The sequence below is a fragment of the Bos javanicus genome, chromosome 5 (genome assembly GCF_032452875.1).
Source record: "Bos javanicus breed banteng chromosome 5, ARS-OSU_banteng_1.0, whole genome shotgun sequence".
In the NCBI taxonomy this organism is placed as follows: domain Eukaryota; kingdom Metazoa; phylum Chordata; class Mammalia; order Artiodactyla; family Bovidae; genus Bos; species Bos javanicus.
In genome coordinates this window covers 38,032,570-38,050,788 of record NC_083872.1, presented here as the reverse complement: position 1 = coordinate 38,050,788, position 18,219 = coordinate 38,032,570, and the positions used below count along the sequence as shown (strand labels likewise).

Here is an 18,219-nt window from a genome sequence, read left to right as displayed (position 1 = left end):
GCTTTCATAAATGACTGGTAGTTGGTAGGCTGGGTGTTCCAGAGCAGGGTCAGCAAAATTCCTCTATATGGGATCAGGCAGTAAAAAGGTCAGACTTTGCAGGTTAAAATAATGATGATATTACATATGTACATATATAAAAAGAGATGAAACTATCTCCATAGATTTTTTTAATGGACAGAATGAAAGTAAAATAAAAATTGAGTAATTTGTTTTGTGATACAGGTCTTCTAATAAGGAGAATTGAACTTTTTTGGGGGGAAGGGGTAATATCATAATTAGGTTCAAAGGTAGGGCTCCTTATCTTCAAATCAATTGTTAATGTTTTTCTATAAAAACATTCTTAGCTCAGGCTGTACCAAAACACAGGGCAGGTTGAATTTGGTCTGTGACTGGAGTTTGCTGACCTTGGTTCTAGAGGCCATGGCTCTGCTCCACTCTCTAGTAGGCCTCATTCTCCAGGATGGAAGCATGGGCTTCTTCACATGGGTTGACTCAGGAGACCAAAGGTAGCAAGAGAAGGCAAGTCCCAATGCACAAACACTCTGTAAGTCTCAGATACATCACATTTTTCTAATGCTCCATTGACCAAAGCAAGTCATATGACCAAGGCCAGATTCCAAGGGTGGAAAAATAGATTCCATCTCTTGTTGGCAGGAGTAGCAAAGTCATATGGCACAGAGTATGCATACAGGGATGGGAAAAGTTGTGACCATTTTTTGTAAACCATCTTCCACACATTGCTAAGAGTTCTGAATTTATTTTGCAGGGAGGGAGGCAGTAAAAGTGTTTTGAGCAGATAACTGCCATATCTGGGACTGAGCTGCAGGGAAAGTAACCAGGGAGTCATTTAAGAGACATGGCATCCATGGTGATAGATTTAGGGTTAGAGACTAGAGGAAGAAGATCAAGTAGCAGCAACTACAATTCAAAAAATACAAATACAAATGTGCCTGTCCTTTATGTATTTTTTAGCATCTGATAGCCTCTTTGGACAGTTCATATCATGCATTTCCTGTGTGTGTGTGTGTGTGTGTGTGTGGTGTGTGTGTGGTGTGTGTGTGTGTGTGTGTGCATGCATGCGCCAGTGTATGTGGTTAGGGACAGGTACTTATAGCAGGAATGAAAGCAAAAGCAAGTATTACTCCAAAATCTGATATCTAAAATAACATTTTGTAGTAAGACTGTATTTATAGAGAATGATTTGGTGCTGGGGAGGTGAAATATTTGTTGAATTTCCACATTAACAAATCAAGAGGCAGGCATAGCTGAACTGGAGTTTTCCACAAGGGATGCCCTATACACCCAGGAAGAAAAGTGGGGAGGGGACTTGGTCTCTGCAGTTCCAGAGGTTTGAGAAGAGGAAAATGCAGGGAAGCAGGAGGGCTGAGGGAGGGGACACTTGGGTGGACTTCTCTCCCCTGAATGCATGATTGATTCTGTGGAGTCTAAGAGGATAGGTGGTGCTCAGTCAAAGTAACTCCGTATTTTCTTCTCTTTTCTTTCATAGCAAATACTACTATCAAACTCCACTTGGGCCAGAGACCCTTGTGGTGTTAGTGAAAAGCCTGCCCCTCACATAGCACCCTACCTACACTTGTGAGTTCACCAGCCAGTGGCTTCAACTTCAAGCTCTAACAATGGGCAGCCAAGTACCTCCATCTTTGTAGCCTGTTTAGGTAGAAGGAAAGCCAGAGTTGACAATTTCTTAGCTATTTTTGATTTTTGTGTGCTGTGAACTGGAACCAGAAAGTCCCAGACACCCATGGAGGGGCCACAGAAAATATCTGAGCAGAGAGTCAGTATTGATATAAAACAGAAGTCACAAGATAGTTGCTGTTAGTAGAAGACTTGATAACTGGTTGGATTTGGGAAACTGAGAGAAAAGGATGAATCACAGTATATGGTAAGAGTTTGATCTGAATAATAGGGGGAAATGAAGCCACAAAATTATGTACATCAGCAAGATGAGTTCATTTAAGGTAAAGATCTGGTGCTGAAAAATAAGGGTTGGAGCATGGAAAAGTTGAGAATAATTACTACATAAAGTACCACATATTTATCATGTTAAGCAGCAGGGGGTCCTCAGGATCAGGGGAAAGATTATTTATAGGAACTGGGTCCTTGTAGCTGAAAGAAGACTAAAGAGAATCTTGGTGGTGAGTCACAGATTTAATTTTTCCTTTAATTGGCTCCAAAGAGTGGTCTATAGATGAATTGAAATTTTTGTATGTGAGCAAATGCAACACATCTAATACACAATAGTTTGGGATTGAGAAAATAGTAAATGCTCAAATAAAATTTAGAATGTTCTTATTTTTACCTTTAGAAACAAACTAGTTGTTTCAACCTTTTTTGGTTCTTCTGTTTCAATGAAGAGCAGTGGGGCAAGGAGGCAGGCGAACTGGAGCAGACACTGCAGTCACTTCTGACTCTTTCTGTTTTGTTTCCCTTCTCCTTCAGGTAATCTCCCAGCACTACTACTTCTTAACACTACTGGTGAAAGAGGAACTGTCTTCTGAAAGTCCTTTCTCTTCCTTGTGAGAAGTTCAAAAAGTCTAAAATTTGTAACGGTCTAGACCATGGAAACTCAGTTCCTCCTTTGGCACTAACTTGTAGATTTTAATCTGATGGACCTCTGCTCAAGTGGGCCTTTATAAGGATATTTAAAAGGTATAAAAGAGAGAAGTTCTAATAGAAAGTGGGCGGAGATGAATGAAAGTTACGTATTTGTAGACCAATTGAGTAACCTGAAGATATTAGGCTGTGTGTGGGACAGTCAGGACACGTTCTTGTCACTGATCTTCCTGGCACCAGTGCCACTCCTTTCTCCCATAAAACATACGACTAAAATTTTCACTCTCCACTCTAGGGCTTCAAGGTGTTGGGAAAGTGTGGATCATTCCTCCAACTGGTAGAGGAGGAGACAGGAAATGGAGACTTCTGAGAGTTGGAGAGTGTCCCAGAGAAAAACGATATTGGACAAACCTCTAGAGTAGCAGAAGACCTAGTGATTGAAAGCAGGGTTAAGTCAGTGGAGGACATGAGGCATGGATGGAAGGACTGATGTACCTTGGAACATGAATTGAAGGAGAAATTATAATGGACACAATATAGGTTTTTAAAAATGTGAATATTTTCTTTTAAATCACATGCTGAACTTGTGTGCAATGAATATAAATAAGTAAAATTCTACTCATAAAAGCCTTTTCCTAGGTGACTGTAAGTCTAGTATAATGTTTGTTCAGTCAATGTGATAAAAGCAAAAGAATTCTGCAGGCGAGTATATCTTTTAATTGTAATTGTAATTGTAAGAGGCCTTTTCTTCTTTTCTTCAATTGGCCATGCTGAGCAGAGAGACCTTGGAACAAAATATTAAACAAGCCACAAAATGTTTCACTAGACACAATTAGTGTCAGGTAAATGTCTGCTCTTCAAATGCAGTGAACTATTTCATGTTACCAGTGTTTTAGGTGAAATCTTACCCCTGAGTCTTAAACAGAAGGTGATGCTGGTACATTTAGATCACTGGCCAGCATCTCATTTGCAGTTATTACTTAGTAAAACTGACTTAATTTAATGTTTGTCTTTCTCTCCCTCCCTTCTTTCCTTCTTCCTTCCTCCTTTTTCTCTTTCTTTCATCAACAACAAACCTACAGAATAACCAGGCAACTGAATATTATTCATACATAATTGCCACATCCTGTTAGATAATGAGCATACATATGAAAGGCTCATAAAATAGCAAATTTTTGTTGAACAACACACTTCCTACACACTCCTCACTCCCTTCGATCTGGCTTCCACCCCCATCATTCCTGAAATAGCTCTTGCTAAGGCCACCAATCATTCTTAGGACCTGGAATTTAAAGGATACTGTTCAGCCTTCATTTTACTTGATTCCTCAGCTGATTTCACAACAGCAAATCATTCTGTCCTTAAAACAATCCTTTTCCTTGTCTTCTGAAACAAAGCCATTCTCCTGGGGTCTTTTTCCCTCTTGCCCTTTTCAGACTTCTTTTGCTAGCTCATTTTACTCTACCCAGTCTTTAAATATTGAAGTTCCTTAAGGCTTGTTTCTGGAATTCTTTCTCTTCTCATCCGATATTCAGACTCATTGTTAGACTGATCATCTATGTGTCACTGACTCTCAAATTCATATTTTCAGTTTGAATGAGTCTCTCCAGAGTCTCAGATCTATGTATTTGGCCTGCTTGATACTAGGAGGTCTCACAAAGACTCCAAGATGACATGTCCCAAACCCAGCTCATGATGGTACCTGCAACCTCCTTCAGTAAACCCTACCATAATAAGTGGTGTCATCATTCACAGAAGTTCAAAAGCCAGAAATCTAGGCATAATTCTTGACCAGATCTAATTCTCTCTTCTCCTTACTGTTATCACTGTGGTCAAAGCTATCTTCACCACTTGCTCTGACTAATGCTGTTGCCTCCTAAAGAATATTTCAAACATTCAGTCTTTGGACATTTTCGTTGCCACCCAAATACATTTAAAAATGTAAATTTTATCACATCAATATCCTGCTCAAAGCCTTTGAATGACTTCCCATCATTATTAGAATAAAATCTCTTCTCCTGACACTCTCTCACCACCTTCTTACCCTTCCTGTGATGCAAATATTAAACTTGTTAATTACTTTGAATGTATTATGTTCTCTTCTCACTTTCGCATGTACCCATCCTCCTACCTGAAATACTTTTCCGTCTGCACTTTACTGAAGATTTCTACTCTGCCATCAGATTTCATCTCTATCATCATAGTCTCATGGAAACTTCATGTTGTCTACAGTATTCTATGCTCTCAAAAATCCCTGTTATTTACCTTTGCAGAATTTGCCAGAATTTACAACTGTCTATTTATGAACTCATTTACTTGTTATGTGTCTTCCTCACCAAACTGCAAGCTCCATGGGGCCAGAACCCATTGCTTTTCTGCTGATCATTCTGTACCTAATGCTAATCATAGTGCCTGGCACATAATTGGTATGTTACTTGTTGAGCCAATGGAGAGACTATTTCTGTGCTGGTTTCTGACTCATGCAAAAGAAAAATGAGTTAATTTTAGTTAACTTAAAATTAACTTTAGTTAATTAGTTTAGAGACCACAAGTGGTCTTTATTTTAGAGACTACAAGTCTCTATAGACATATAAATTCATAAATTTATGAACTTGTTAGGGAAGGCACCAAAATAATTTAACCCTGTGAAAAAAGAAGACTTTAAACCTATATAACATTCAGCCTAGAATGTCCTTGGAGTTAGAAGTAGATTTTTTTCTGAGATCTTTGGAAAATTGACTGTTATTTATAACTATTATTGTTTCTTTCTTGTAGTTCAGAAGATCAGTGAATGATGGACAAGAGCAGTGACTAGAGTATGATGATGACAAGCTTGGGCAAAGTGGGCAGTATTCAGCTCCCAGTTCCACTGACCATCACAGAAAGGTGATGGTGGGCCTCACATGTGACCCTGAGAGGCCCATGCAGAGCCTTCAGAGCAGGCTTTGAGAAAGCATGTGCTGGTATGTGCTGGGATGCTGAGTTTTTGTCACGAGGGGAAAAGAACAGATGATTATTGACAAACACTTCACAATCATTTCTTGTTCCAACCTGAAATGAAGCATATAGAATGTCCATGTGCCAGTTTATGGATCCTATCACCAAAAAAGTCAGAGGCTAAAGGCTGGAGTCTGCAGGTGTTTCCTTTCAGAATTTGTTCCCCACCACTGCCTTACTGCTGCTGCTGCTAAGTCGCTTCAGTCCTGTCTGACTCTGCACGACCCCATAGGTGGCAGCCCACCAGGCTCCCCCATCCCTGGGATTCTCTAGGCAAGAATACTGGAGTGGGTTGCCATTTCCTTCTCCAAGCCATGAAAGTGAAAAGTGAAAGTGAAGTCGCTCAGTTGTGTCCGACTCTTAGTTGTGTCCTACCAGGCTCCTCCGTCCATGGGGTTTTCCAGGCAAGAGTACTGGAGTGGGGTGCCATTGTCTTCTCCACACCCCCGCCTTAGGAAGAAACTAAAAGTAAACAAAAATATGGTTATTCCATTGGCACCAGAATAACACGTATGTATTTCTAGATTGCTGAAATTCAGTTAAAACAATAAGGATGAATGCAGGAATGAAAATACGACATGAGAATTATCCTTTCTGCATTTTCTAGTTATCTGAATAGCTGTCACCAATTGAATTCAGAATTCTAATTCTTCTAACAGAAACAGTAAAGAGAGAATGGACTCCAGCATTTCAAACAGCTTTTGTGTCACTGGCCTTGAAATTTTGTCCGTTTTCTTTTTCAAGGTAAGGGATCTGGTTTTGTTCTGTTTATTTTCTTTAGTCATGCCATGAGGAAACAAGGTATATAAGTTAATTATTTTAATCCAAATAAAATGATAACAGACTGTAATTATATGATATGCTTCTCAACTGGCCAATTTACTTAAACAGAATATAAACAAGGTTTTTTTTTTCTTTTGGTGATTTGTAAACAAGTAGCCAAAATATTCCTCATGGAAATGGATTACTCTAAAATCACACCATCCTAGAAAAAATCTAGTAGGGAATAAAATACAAATCTTATTCTATTCTATCCCAGATGTCTTGTCTATACTACTATAATTTCAGAAGATTTAAAACAGTTGTTGAGACCCATAAGAAACTATACTAAGTTATTATGACCTTACCATTTTTACCCTTCAGGGACAATTTTCTCTGTGAGTCTCAGATCTGGTGTAAAATCTCATAAAATTTTATAAGAATCTCTTATGAAATAATTGTCATCTTTAGAGAACATGGGTATTAAAATCAACAAAAATAAAAATCACTTACCAGGACTCAACCATGCTGGCACCCTGATCTCAGATGTCTAGCCTCCAGAACTGTGAGCCCTCATGAATAGGATGAAGAATCCAAAGAGCTAGCTTGCCCTTTTTTCCTACTTTCTCTGCCCTCCTTTAAGAAGTTGTCCTTCTGCAATCTGGAAGAGGGCTCTTACCAGGACCCGACCATACTGGCACCCTGATCCCAGATGTCTAGCCTCCAGAACTGTGAGAAATTCAGTTCTTTGTTTAGGCCACCCAATTTACGATATTTTGTCATGTAGCCTGAGCTGAGTAAGATACTTACTGGATTAGGGTGGGTCCTAAATCCAATGACTGGCGTTTTTAGAAAAGAAAGGAAAAAAAGATCCAGACATAGAGACACAGATATAGAGGGAAGAAGGCCATGTGAAGATGGAGATCAAGTGCTTCAGCCACAAGCTAAGGAACACTCACTATTGCCAGGAACCCTCAGAAGCTCAAACCAAGGAGGAATTCTCTTCTAGACACTTCAGAGGGTCACTGGCCTTAATGACACCTGATTTCAGACTTCTGCCTCCAGAACTGTGAGAGAATAATTGGTTGCTGTTTTAAGTCATCTAGTTTGAAGTAATTTGTTATGGCAGCCAAGAAAACAAACACAACCTCCGAAACTTTTCCCCATCCTCTCCACCTCACAGTTGAATTTATTGAAGGAATCACCTACAGTTGCTGTGTGTGTGTGTTTTTTTTTTAATCGAGTGACATTCACACCTTATCCGCTGCAGTCTGGGGTCTACCCTCCTCATCATTTCACAGAAATTGCTTTCACCAGATTTATCAAGAGCTCCTTTTGGCCATATTCTTCTCAGCTTTTGCATTATTTCATTATTCATTATTTCCTTTTACCATTTCCTCCCTGAATTTGTTGACTGCATCCACAAAATTTTCTCATTATTTTTGTGGCCACTCTGTTTCAGTTATTATTTGAGTTCCTCTTATTTTTGTTGGGCTTCTCTTGTGGCTGAGCTGGTAAAGAATCTGCCCGCAATGCGGGAGACTTGGGTTTGATCCCTGGGTTGGAAAGATCCCCTGGAGAAGGGAAAGGCTACTCCATTATTTTGGCCTAGAAAATTCCATGGACTGTATAGTTCATGGGGTCCCAAAGAATTGGCCACGACTGAGGTACTTTTTCACTTTCTTTTTTGTTGTCCCTTAAATGTTAGTATTTGTCAGGATTCTGCCCTGGATCCGCTTCTCCACCTATGTACTCTGGAAGTTTCATTCACATGTATCTATTCTCTCATGTTTACCAAGTCTGTCTTCAGTCCAGATCTCTCTCCTCAGTTTCAGACTTGTTATCAGCCCCATAATTTAAGTGAGACTTCTCAAATTACTTGCATCACAGGTCCTTTGAAATCAGGATGATCAAAACAGAAATCAGCATTTTTTCTCTCTCGGATCTCCTCCTCCTCTCTCCCCAGATCACAGCATCATCTTTCTCCCAGTTAATAAAGTCAGAAGCCTGGGAGTCATCCTTCATCCTTCCTCTCACAGCCTGAATATAGCCTATTAGTCCTCATAGACAAAGCTCTAGACCCACGTGCTGGCATCTCCACCCTGACTTTCTGCCGGAGTACACGAGCTCATTTCCTCCTTCAGATGCCCTCGAGTGTACTTGGAAACATAAATTTGCTTGTGTGACTCTCTTGCTTAAAAGCTTGCAATGTCTTCCCAAACATTGCAGGATGACGTCCAGAATGGGCAGCAAGGCTCAGCTTGACAGGCTCCTCTATGCTCAGGCCAAACAGAAAACCCTGTCTTTAGCCCTTCATGTGTGCTCTGCACCCTCTGGACACTCATCCCAGGAAGCCTTCTTTGCACCCCATGATACTCATCCCACTGCCTGGTAACTCTGTTTTCCCTAGTGGTCCTCTGAAATTTGAGGAGCTCATCCATCTTATTTACCATGGATCTCCAGTGCCAACTAAAGCGTCTGGAGTAGAGAGGGGCAACAAATAATACCTAAATGAATAACCCAGTCCACATAAAAAGAAAACCAAGGCTCACAGTAATTAACCCATTTGGCCAAGCAAATGCAAACCAGGGACTTACTTTTTAATGTCTTTTCCATTCCTTTATATTCCCTTAAAAAAAAGGGAAACAACTTGCATTACATAAAATTAAATCATAATTGTTAGACAATATCACTTGTAAATTATGATGCACAAAATTACAAATGACAAAAACCAAGAAAGGCTTAATTGTGAATACTATCCCTTGCTACTGGTTTTATAGGTTTTTTTTTTCTTCTAACCATGGCCTTGCTTTCTCTGCCTTTTCATGGGCTAATACTGTCACATTTGTAGCTTTGAACTCTTCTCCTTCAGCTTGCACTCAGCTGCTGGTTAGTCCACAGGTGTCAAATGCCATATACTGCGCTTTGCTCTCTCCCAACACTAGTAGTGCCCTGGAAAAGCCTCCTGTGCATTTTTAGCTTAATCCACCCATTTGCAAGCTCTGACTCTGCTCTGAACTTTCACTCACCTTGCCTGCCTTTGAGCTGCCTTTGAAGGGGCAGGCCTGTCATGGGTCTGAATCTGCCACAGCTGTTCCTAATTCTTTCATTCCTAAAGCACTCCTGCCTCAGAGCATCAGAGTGGCGCCTTGCCTGCTTCTCACAGGAGTGGCTGTGCTGGGAGAAGTGGGGGCCTGGCTCCATGCTGCCCGGGTTGGGGGGTGGGGCTGCCCCTCTCCCTGGGGCCTTGGGAAACAGCTGACCTCATCCTAGTCAGAGAAGTAAGTTAGTTGTCTTGGCTTTTCTTGTTGTTTTATTTCGTTTCATCAAAAATAGAGAAAATGGACAATAGAGAAAATTGACAAAAATAGAGAAAATTAGAGAAAAAGAAAAACCTCGCAGCACGTAGTTTCACCAACCAATCACCACTGCCATTACGATTTTGATATATTTCCTTTCAGTCTTTTTATCCATGTGTAAAAAGTTAATTTTGACACAATTATTCTTTTCGTGCATATCATTTTATATTTTTGATTTTCACTTAGCACTGGTAAAGTCTATTTTGCATAATATTTCACTAAGTGGATATCCCAGAAAATAATTATTCTCCTCAGCTTACATGGTTAAGTTAATTTCATTGTCACTGCGAAAAATAACTGAATAAATGTGATTTAAGCACGTGGAAGAAAGAAAACCCTGAGAAAAACCTCTGTGCATCTAACATCTTGTCTCTATTTAGATCTCTCCCCTTAAGATTTACATCCCAAAGTGAAATTACTGGTTAAACATAAATATCACCAAAGATCCTAGTTCATTTGCTCCATTGTTTTCCAAACATGTAGCAATTTAGTGTAACTGGGGATGTGAGGGTAGCCATTGCGTTCATTCTTGCCAGGCAGTGCTTATACATTTGAATTTTCTCCCTAATTTCATACATCAATTATGAAACTATTTTTTTTTTTATTCCTAGAGAAGCTTAACCTTTTTCCAAATGTTTATATTGTGTGTTTTTGCTGTGAATTTCTCTTCATGTCCTTTAATCATTAATGTATTTGGGATTTTGTGCTTAAATTTCTTATAGCTTGTTATTTAATAAAGAAGTTAACTGTCATATTTGCTGCAAATTTGTTTTTCCTTTGGTAATTTATATTATACATGTTTTACCTATGATTTAAAAATTTTAATGTAGTTAAGTCTGTCTATATTTTCAATTTGTACTTTCATTAAATTTTAAATATACTTCTCACTCTTGGTCTGCTCCTCCACTCACCCAAACATTTAGTGTTGTACAATTCCATATTATCTTCTAAGATCTTACGGTTTAATATTTTTACAGATAACATATGGGATTTTATTCTAGTATATGAAGTAAAGTGAAAATCTGTATATATATATTTCTAGATTTTTAACCTAATGTCCTCAGAGCATTTAATTTTGTCTTTTCCTTTCTTTTCTTTGCATCTAATAGCATTTTTAGGCATATTGTATTAAAAATGGCAATCATATTTAACATTACTTTGTTTCTAATTTTAGTAAAATGGACTAGATTTTGTTACCAGTATTTTATTAACTATTGGTTAAATTAAATATTGCTTATCATTAAAATAAAATATCCTGATTTTTTAAAAAGAATTTTCGAGTTAAGTTTAGATTTGAAGTTTTATCAGATAATTTTTGTAAATGTTTCAGAATGACCTACAGATGTGAAGGTATGTCTTATTCATCCTGGTTTTCATTCACTTATGAATTCCTAAAATAAATATTTCTTGGCTTTGACAAACTATATTTTTAACCATATACTGAATATTTTGCTGAGACTTTTTCACATCTTATTAATAAGGGCTTGGTTTATAATTTTATTTGGTGTTTATTTTTGGCAGAGATTTGATTTCAGAAAAACATTTGCTTAGAAAATTTAGGGGAAAGCATTTCATCTTTGTGTTTCCAGGAAATATTTATGTGGCATAGAACTTTTCTCTGACAACTTGAAATAATTTTATTCTCAAAAGCATCTCGACCTGAAGCCATTTGGGGCAAGTATTTTTTTTTTTTTTATGTTGTTTTCAATTTCTATATGTTATTGCTCTCTGAAAGAAAGTGAAAGTGAAAGTTGCTCAGTCCTGTCTGACTCTTTGCGATCCCATGGACTATACAGTCCATGGAATTCTCCAGGCCAGAATACTGAAGTGGGTAGCTGTTTGCTTCTCCAAGGGATCTTCCCAACCCAGGGATTGAACCCAGGTTTCCCACATTGCAGGCAGATTCTCTACCAGCTAAGCCACAGGGGAAGCCCTATTGCTCTCTGCGTACTTTATATTTTCTGTTTTTATTTGTGATTTATTTTTTCCCAAAAATTACAGTTTAGTTTTCTTCTTTCTCTTTCTATTTGCTCAGTAATGTCTGACTTTTGTGACCACATGGACTATACAGTCCATGGAATTCTCCAGGCCAGAGTACTGGAGTGGGTAGCCTTTCCCTTCTCCAGGGGATCTTTCCATCCCAGGGATTGAACCCAGGTCTCTCGCATTGCAGGCAGATTCTTTACCAGCTGAGCCTTAGTTTTCTTAAAATTCATTAAATAAATTCTTTATTTAAAAGTTTCACAGGCTTAATGTTTTAATTGTTGTCTGCTTTATTGTTGTTATTGTTCAATCACTCAGTCGTGTCTGACTCTTTGTGACCCCATGGATGCATGAAAGCACGCCAAGCTTCCCTGTCCTTTACCATCTCCTGGAGCTTACTCAAACTCATGTCCATTGAGTTGGTGATGCCATCCAACCATCTCATCCTCCATCATCCCCTTCTCCTGCCTTCAATCTTTCCCAGCATTAGGGTCTGCTTTATATATATATTTAAATCTTATTTACTTACTTTTTAACTTTATCCATTAAATTTGCTAACATATTATTTGAAAAAAGCTTATTTGCTTATTTTATTTATTCCACATTTGCTTGTTTCAATGCAGTAATTTCTATTTTATACACTGTCACTTATTTTTATCTGTTCTCCTTAGGACTGTTAATACCAACAGCTTGAGTTAAATGTTTATTCCATTTATTCTTTCTTTATCTCTTTTGAGATAAAAGATTATTTTTGTATTTTGATTGTTCTTTAAGTTGTGTGCTATTTCATTTTTTATTTCTTACTTGATCAATGATTAATTAAATCTTTTCCATAGTTTTGATTGGCACTTTTATTATTATTGCCTTGAATTTTTATTTATAATTTTGAGTTTTCCTTGTGTTGTGGTCCAAAAAATTACAGAGCAAATATTTCTCATTTTTGGAATTCTAGTTGTTCATAAATATAAGCTCGATTTTAAATGTTGAAGATGATGGTTTTTTTTAAATTAAATTGATAATCTTTGATACATCTGGTACATCAAATTTTAGATTAAATAAATTTTAAACATTTTCTATATCTTTAAGTCATTGATTTTGTCTCTTATTCTACCATAAATCTACTAATAACAAGCTGAACTGTCTACAGTTTTGATTTGTCAGTTCCTTATTGTCTTTCAAGCATGTTTGACACATTATTGGTACTTAACCATTCTCCTTGAATATGATATTTTGGTACATTCTACCTCTCTATAATGATTTTATCTCATTTAACATTTTTCCCCTATAAGTGCTTCCTTATCTAGTATTTCTCCAGCCACTCTTGCTTTTTTTATATGTATTTTACACATTCTCTTATGTTTGCTAATCCTTTAACTTTCAACTGTCTGTCTTTACATTTCTTTCACCTTGTATCTATCCTTTAATATACAGAATGTGTTTTATTGACTTTTATCTTCAAAAATTTACAAAACAGCATTAGTTTTTAACTATTTTAGTGTATTTGTGATTCATAAAACTTTGGCACTTGAACATGAAAATAGAAGAACTTTAACATTCAGTTCAGAAACATTTTAACATTTAATTCATGATCATTTACAAGTAAGATAAAACTGCTTGCCTAGCTAGTTGCATGCTCATCACTGGGCAATTTTCTAACCCTAGTTTCATTTCTTCTGAGTTTCCTTTGCCAGCATCTTCCCCTCTCCAGAACCTTGAAGCAAGTGGAGTTCTTAAGGGCTCAGTCTGAGATCCTTCCTCTGTAAGAAGTGACAGATGAGTTGAGATCTGAAATGTAGGTAGGAGTTAGTCTCACAAATTGTGTGGCAATGATTTCATCCCATCTTGTGCCATCAAATAACATTTATATGTAGTCATTTCTAAATCATCTCAGGAAGTCCAAGAGGATTTCTTCATACCTCATTTCCTCTTGCATACAGATTTCTCAGGAGGAAGGTAAAGTGGTCTGGTATTCCCATCTTTTTAAGAATTTTCCACAATTTGTTGTGATCCACACAGTCAAAGGCTTTGGCTTATTTTGGCCAATAAAGCAGAAGTAGATGTTTTTCTGGAATTCTCTTGCATTTTCTATTATCCAGTGGATGTTGGCAATTTGAACTCTTCTGCCTTTTCTAAATCTAGCTTGAACATCTGGAAGTTCTAGGTTCATGTACTATTGAAACCTAGTTTAGAGAATTTTGAGCATTACTTTGCTAGTGCGTGAGATGAGTGCCATTGTGCAGTAGTTTGAACATTCTTTGGCATTGCCTTTCTTTGGGATTGGAATGAAAACTGACCTTTCCCAGTCCTGTGGCCACTGCTGCATTTTCCAAATTTGCTGGCATATTGAGTGCAACACTTTCACATCACCTTTTAGGATTTTAAATAGCCCAGCTGGAATTCCATCACCTCCACTAGCTTTGGTTGTAGCTTCCTAAAGCTCACATGACTTCAAACTCCATGATGTCCAATTCTAGGTGAGTGACCATGCCTTGTGGTTATCTGGATCATTAAGTTTTTTTGTTTTTGTTTCTTGTATAGTTTTTCTGTGTATCCTTTCCATCTTTTCTTAATCTGTTCTGCTTCTTTTATGTCTTTTCCATTTCTGTCCTTCATCATACCCATCCTTGCATGAAATGTTCCCTCGATAGCTCCAATTTTCTTGACGAGATCTTCAATCTTCCCCACTTTGTTATCTTGTACCATATTTCATTTTGCTTTCATGATCTCCTTTTAGTTTCTTCAATAACCTGAGTTCTTTCATAGGATTCTTCCACACTGTGCCCTCTACCTGGAATGTTCTTCCTATATGCTTCATGAAAATCATGCTTTCTTCTACCTGCAGTTCTCAGGTCACCTGTCACTTCCTCAGAGAAGCCTTTCCTAATGCCATTGTGTACTATATGCTTCACACTCTCCATCTGTATTTCCTCTCATGGTAATTTATACATTTATATTTACTTGTGTTAATTTGTTTAATGATAGGAAGCTTTGAGATGGGCGCCAATGATTCCTTACCTCCTGGTTTCATGCCCTAGAATAATCCTTTGAGGATGGGCTGGACTAGTGACTTGCTTCTAATGAATACAAATCTTTGGGAGCCATTTTTGATGCCATGTTACTTCTGTTCTATATTCTGACTGGCTGGCTCTGGGGGAAGCCAGCTGCCATGTAAGCTTCCCTTGGATATGCTCAGTGGCGAAAAATTGAGCCAGCAGTCATCAAGAAACTGAGGCCCTCAGTCCAACACTCCATGAGGAACCGATTCCTGCCAACAGCATCAGAGTTACCATCTTTCCCCCAACATGTCAGGAAACAGCTTTGGTAAAAGGTTAACCAGTCTTTGCCACAATAAGGCTGGCTGACTTCATTTCCCATTCTCATTTTTTGAGACAAAACCTATTCCTCAGCCAGTAAACTGGTGATTTGTTACTTAATTAATTGATTCAATAAGTGCTTACAGAGTGACTGCTATGTTCCAGTTACTGAGTTAGGCATAGGAAGAAAGCAGTGTATGAAACACACAAAACCCTTCTATTGGTGCAGTTTATGTTGTAGAAAGTGGATACAGAGGTTGCAAATGTAACATATGTTACATACTGATGAATGTTCTGGAGGCAAATACAGTAATGGGAGCAAGGAGTGTCAGAGTGGGATTCTGGGTCACTATTCTATTTTGGGTGTGGTCAGAACATTACTCCCTGAGAAGTTGATATTTGAACAGCAACTCCAAAGGAGAGAGAGAGAGAGTCACTCAGCTTCCAGGGGAAACATGTTCCAGGTAGACGAAAATCCTATATAAAGTCCTAAAGTAGGCATACATGAATCCTCCAAGACTATATTGCATTCTGGATATTTACCAAAGGCAGGGATGATAAAATCTGACTATTGATTGCATGTGGAATGTGAGAGAATGAGAAACTTGAAGATATGTCTAAGGTTTCCTGTTGAGTGTCTGGATGAACGAAATTACCTTTCATTGAAATAGAAGAGTCTGTGGTTTGTGGGTTTTTTTGTTGTTTTTTTTTTTGAGGCAGGGTGTGGATAATTGCAGCTTATTTTGTACTCATGTTTTGGGATCATGTGTTATCATTCACTTTTTTTTCCACCTGTTGATCTTTTCAGAATGTCCCATTACCCACTACTTGTCAGGCTCACTCCCACAGGTAATATTGTATTCCATGGAGGCATCACCTTCTCTGGGTGCCCCCTGCTCTAGTAAATCTCATGCTTATCTCAGTTATGTGCTGTGTCGGCTGTGCTTGGTCACTGAGTCGTGTCCAACTCTTTGTGACCCCATGGACTGACAGGCTCCTCTGTCCATGGGGATTCTCCAGGCAAAAAATACTGGAGTGGGTTGCCATACTCTCCTCCAGGAGATCTTCTCAACCCAGAGATCGAACCCAGGTCTTCCACGTTGCAGGTGGATTCTTTACCATCTGAATCACCAGGGAAGCCCTATCTTGGTTACAAACTTAACAACTGTTTCGTCCAATTCTTCCTGATTAGAATGCAGGCTTCTAGAGAACAGGAACTATGTTCTATTTATCTTTTCAAATCCAGCGCCTAGCAGAGTGCCAGTTACTAAGCTGGTAGTCAATAAAAATAAGTGTTTTTGAATAAGTGAACAAAATGATTTAAGAAACTGAACAATTGAGGTAATGCAAAGAGTAAAGCATCTTCCACATATGGACAGTGTGTGGTGAACTTCAAATGGATAAAAATTGCTGAGACAGGGAGTGTGCACCTGTGTTGGGCTGGAAGAGAATGGTGGGGAAGGATGGTGGGAAGCCAAGCTGGTGAGGGAAGGTGGAGAGGGGAGGGGCTCCAATTATGCTAACAGGCTTGGCAAGTGTGTTGATAACAACACTAACAGGTTGTGATCAGAGCACCTCTTTTGTCCTTGATAGTGTGCTTTTTTTTCCCGCCAAAAACAGAACAGGGATTCTGTTTGATTTCTTTTTTCCCATGTAAATCTAATTTAGAGGAAAACTTTTCCACCTAACTTTTAGGATATTGCCCCTCCCCCACCAACTTATGCTGAAGAATTTATTCATCTTTATGTTGATTTTTTCTGCTTATTCACTCGTCAGTAATTAGAAGAGTTAGGCTGTGCTGCTGTCTCATGTTCCCTTATGTGAGATTACATAAGCTTGCTCATGAGATTGAAAAGTCTTTCAACATATTTATTAGTCACTTGTAGTTTTTGGTGTTATTTTTTCTAATTGTGTTTAGTTTTTAAATTTCTATGCTTGTTATTCTTTATTGACTATCTTGAGCTGTTTATACCCACTCCAGTGTTCTTGCCTGGAGAATCCCAGGGACAGTGGAGCCTGGTGGACTGCCGTCTATGCCATCGCACAGAGTCGGACACAACTGAAGCGACTTAGCAGCAGCAGCAGCAGCACAGCTGTTTATATATTAACAGAAAAAATTAAGTTTTCAAAAATTTGTCATTAAACATGACTAAATTATTTCTAGTATTTAGATCAGATCAGATCAGTCGCTCAGTCGTGTCCGACTCTTTGCGACCCCATGAATCGCAGCACGCCAGGCCTCCCTGTCCATCACCAACTCCCAGAGTTCGCTCAGACTCACGCCCATCGAGTCAGTGATGCCATCCAGCCATCTCATCCTCTGTTGTCCCCTTCTCCTCCTGCCCCTAATCCCTCCCAGCATCAGAGTCTTTTCCAATGAGTCAACTCTTCGCATGAGGTCGCCAAAGTACTGGAGTTTCAGCTTTAGCATCATTCCTTCCCAAGAAATCCCAGGGCTGATCTCCTTCAGAATGGACTGGTTGGATCTCCTTGCAGTCCAAGGGACTCTCAAGAGTCTTCTCCAACACCACAGTTCAAAAGCATCAATTCTTCGGTGCTCAGCCTTCTTCACAGTCCAACTCTCACATCCGTACATGACCACAGGAAAAACCATAGCCTTGACTAGATGAACCTTTGTTGGCAAAGTAATGTCTCTGTTCTTGAATATGCTATCTAGGTTGGTCATAACTTTCTTTCCAAGGAGTAAGCGTCTTTTAATTTCATGGCTGCAGTCACCATCTGTAGTGATTTTGGAGCCCAGAAAAATAAAGTCTGATGCTGTTTCCACTGTTTCCCCATCTATTTCCCATGAAGTGGTGGGACCGGATGCCATGATCTTCGTTTTCTGAATGTTGAGCTTTAAGCCAACTTTTTCACTCTCCACTTTCACTTTCATCAAGAGGCTTTTGAGTTCCTCTTCACTTTCTGCCATAAGGGTGGTGTCATCTGCATATCTGAGGTTACTGATATTTCTCCCAGCAATTTTGATTCCAGTCTGTGTTTCTTCCAGTCCAGCGTTTCTCATGATGTACTCTGCATATAAGTTAAATAAGCAGGGTGACAATATACAGCCTTGACGAACTCCTTTTCCTATTTGGAACCAGTCTGTTGTTCCATGTCTAGTTCTAACTGTTGCTTCCTGACCTGCATACAAATTTCTCAAGAGGTAGATCAGGTGGTCTGGTATTCCCATCTCTTTCAGAATTTTCCACAGTTTATTGTGATCCACA

The 18,219-nt window shown here is 38.7% G+C and overlaps 1 non-coding gene across 1 annotated transcript; it reads right to left on the bottom strand.

Annotated features, from left to right (window-relative positions):
- Positions 1 to 1,502: 1,502 nt before the first annotated feature.
- Positions 1,503 to 1,649, bottom strand: LOC133248987 (small nucleolar RNA SNORA62/SNORA6 family). Its single transcript, XR_009736805.1, has one exon. It is a non-coding gene; the product is annotated as a small nucleolar RNA SNORA62/SNORA6 family (small nucleolar RNA).
- Between the last annotated feature and the right edge of the window lie 16,570 nt (positions 1,650 to 18,219).